Here is a 4,203-nt window from a genome sequence, read left to right as displayed (position 1 = left end):
AAAAAAAAAGGTCTATGACCAACCAATCAAGGTTGAAAAATTAGAAAAAAATTAATTTGACATAATTAATGAAATAATAGAAAATTATGTAAGCTCCTATGGATCTATGAACAAAGATTTATAAATTTTCAATCTACCTATGTTTAATTAGATTGTTGACCTTCTCCTCTATATCTCTTTTTGAGATTGCACGAATAGTAACAATTATGTTTGCACAAAAAAAAAGGTCTATGACCAACCAATCAAGGTTGAAAAATTAGAAGAAAATTAAATTGACATAATTAATGAAATAATAGAAAATTATAAGCATGGTAATATATGAATCTCAAGTAATTCAAAGATGAAAATATAAATTAAATAAAACAATCTAAAACTACTACAATAAATTTTAAAATACAGTATTAGAAAAAGAAGATGCATATATTAATCTTCCATTTTTTTTGGGTCAACATATTAATATTACCTATTCCAAACTGAAAAAGTAGAAAGTATATTTTAGTTAAAAAAAATAAAGAAAATTTGTCTTCCCATTAAATTTTTTTTTGACCAATAGAACAAAGGTGAAAACAATATTTTTGAATAAATTATTTTGTTAGATGAATAATATGAGACGATCTATATTTAAACAGAAGTGAGTTTTTACATTTTTTAGAATGAATATTTTTTTGTATATTTTCCTTAATCCCATTTCTATTTTATGAGAAAATTTATTCCAATGAGCTCATTTATTTTTTAAAACATTTCTTGCTTCCCACTTTCTTGTAAGACGTACTATCGTTCGAAGATAAGATCACTTTCTGTTTAGTTGATCTAGTGTTATATAATCTTAGTGTGTGTTCATATTTTGTTTATGCTACCTGTCATGCAAATTATAATAAATAATAATAATACCGTGAGAAATTTGTTAATTCCAAAAATCTTAGTTATTATGCATAAGAAACTTTGTTAACATTTTAAAGTCAAAAATTGTGTAGTTGCATTATGAAAATGGGAAACGAAACAAAATTTAAAGAAACGACGACGAAAACACATGGTAATATCTATGAATATTTTAATATATTTGGTTCGATTAGACAACAAACAAATTGTCTTCGAGACTTGTCAAACAAAAAGTTAATAAAAAACAAAGAAGAAAATTTTTACCAAGAAAAACAAAGCTAGTCGAAATAATTTTGTTTGGTCAAAAATATGTCATCATTTATTTGCTTATATAGAGGGGTGTATTTACAATCTTTTTTCTTTTAGGATTAACAAAGTTTTTTTAATATAATAAGATTACAATTATTTTATGCATCGTTTTACCAAACTTGAAAACTGTGATTTTTGATCGTTAAAATTGGCACGTGTAACGATGAAATTCTCATTTACTATTCTTAAACATCATTAATATTTGAAATATCAAATAAAACAGATTTAAATAATATTATGTTTTTACTATATTACGGGGTAGTTAACACTTTTATATATAGATGCGTGTACGATAGATATAACATTTATTACAAATATACTCTCGGCGAGTTAGGAGTGTCGACATTTATTACAAACCTCTATAACATTTATTACAAACCTCTATAAATTAATAATGTTAGGACCAAAACATTTTATTAATTTATAGTGATATTAAATTATCTATAAATTAATAATTATTATTTTATAGTATCAATTAATAATTATTAATTTATAGGTATATTTTTAATTGTTTAATTTTAAAAAAATTATGAATTGAGATATTTTTTGCAAAATAAGATTAGAATTTTCGATGTTGTAAATCTTATAGTATCAGAATTGAATTTGAAATAATTAAAAACTATTATTGACAAAGAATTACAAATATTAAGACAAATTCACTTATACAAATGACATAAATATTCAAATTTATGAATAAGAAGATCAATTATCGTATTTTAATAGTTTATCAAACTATCAAGATGCATATTTAGAAATTAAATTTTTTAAAATGTTTTAGCTGTTTTATGAAATGTTATAGAATATTTTATATCATTATAGTTTGAAGATACAACATAACAATTGTTTTATAGATATGAAATATAAGAGAAACATATTTTACTATATTAGTATATATATATATATATATTTACATGATAATTATTTTATGATATTATTAATCCAACAGTACATATTATACCATTGAAATCCTCATTTACTATTTTTAAACATCATTAATGTTTGAAATATCAAATTAAAAACAGATTTAAATAATATTATGTATCTATTATATTACGGGGTAATTCCTAATTTACACTTATATATGCATGTAAGAAAGATATATCATATATTACAATTATACTCTCAGCGAGTTAGGAGTGTCGCCATGATTGTTGCCTTGTAGCTGAAACCTAAAGTTAATTAATGAACTAATGAAATCGTTCTCATTGTTGGATTAAAGAATTGCCAAGATTCCTACTTACTCACAACGATATCAATTTTAAACAATAGTTATTTCAAACTAAAGAAAAATAAACATAAAAAACAATGTATACAGAGATGACCTTCTTTTAAGTTGATTTTTTAAAGACAAGTGCATTATTAAAAAAAGAGGATAACAAAGACGGCCGTGCATAATTGTGGCGACATTATGAACTTGGGAAAATCAGAAAGAAGAGAGAAGTGATTAAACAAATATAACAAAGTTGAAAAATTTTGACTATAAATAGATGACCACACCTAGGAATTTAAACCATCAAAGTTTGAAGTTAATGCAAAAGAAAATTTTGACTATAAATAGATGACCACACCTAGGATCCATTTAGTATCCAGCAGGGTAGGTAAATAAAAACCTTTTAACTTAGTCTCCCATATTTATATAGTTTTACTACGCAGCTAAAATAACAGAGCAAAGCAAAGGATAGACAGAAAAAATCTAGGGTTTCGAAAACAAAAGCGATCGATCATGAGAAGAAGATACAGCAAAAAGACCAAAACCGTGAACAAACACATCATACAGACGTCGGAAGAAAGAGCAAACTTTGACCAGCTCCCTCATGACCTAGTGATCGATATTTTTGGGAGATTGCCCCAGAAATCTCGGGCTAGGTTTCTCACAGTATCCAAGTTATGGGCAATAACTATACGCAGTCCAGATTTCATCAGATCTTACCCGCGTGGATCTTCGTGGCAACCTCGTACTATAATAGCTTCTGACCTCACTTCATACGGATCCAAAGGGGTTGAGGGAAATTTGCACTTCTTCAAGCGGCCGTCATCATCATCGCCAAAGTCTTTTATATCATGTCTGACCTGTCCGGTCAAGTATCATCAGCACATGGAGTGCAATTATCATCATGTTAATGGACTGATAAGCGTTGGATATGGTCAAGAGCAAATCGTATTTAACCCCATCACTGGTAAATCCATAACTTTACCACGTGCCAGAACAAGGAGAAAGCTGGTAAAAAGTTTCTTCGGGTATGACCGTGTTAGTGATCAATTCAAAGTTGTGTGCATGACAGAAAAAAATGTATGGCCGTCATGAAGAACCATCATCGGAACATCAAGTGTTGACGTTTACATTGGGAGCTGAATCATCAGCTGATGTAAAGAAATCATGGCAAATGATAAACTGTAGTATTCCTCACCGTCCTTGCTCTAACGGTGTGTGCATAAATGGTGTTGTGTATTATGTTGCTAGAACAGGGGCAGAAATGTCGCATATGAGGTTGATGAGGTTTGCTCTGAGGCCTGGTGACAGTTTGGATCATTTTACTAGTTTACCTGAAGAGATTGAAACTTCAAGAATATGTGATCTCTTTTTGATAAAATACGAGGGGAAAGTAGCCATACCAACCAATACTTCATTCTATACATATTATGTGTGGGTTATGAATCAGGAAGGTGGGAAACATGAATGGTTGAAGAATTTAACTTTCAGTATTGAACATTGGAAGAAATTATTCGACTATTTATACGTGAGAGGCGCTACTCATACGGCTGAGATTATTTTAGCACCAACGCACTATAGTTATGCGTTTTATATCTTCCATTACAATCCCGACAAGAAAAGTTTTAGAAAGATTGGTATTCAAGTATCGCCACGCTATAGGGTTAAGTTTCATCATAAAGAAGCATATGTTTTTTCGGATTACGTTGACAGTGTTAGGTTGTTGTAGGAGAGATAGTTGAAAGGGTCTTTGATACCCATAATTTATTTTTCTTTTTTTACTCTCGTCGATTAATTACATAGTA

General features: G+C 28.6%; 1 pseudogene; it reads left to right on the top strand.

Annotated features, from left to right (window-relative positions):
• LOC104698859 lies at positions 2,912 to 4,127 on the top strand (annotated as a pseudogene).

This window comes from Camelina sativa, chromosome 6, assembly GCF_000633955.1.
Source record: "Camelina sativa cultivar DH55 chromosome 6, Cs, whole genome shotgun sequence".
Taxonomy (NCBI): Eukaryota; Viridiplantae; Streptophyta; class Magnoliopsida; order Brassicales; family Brassicaceae; genus Camelina; species Camelina sativa.
The sequence above is the reverse complement of the archived record's forward strand: the minus strand, read 5'-3'. Positions and strand labels throughout refer to the sequence as shown.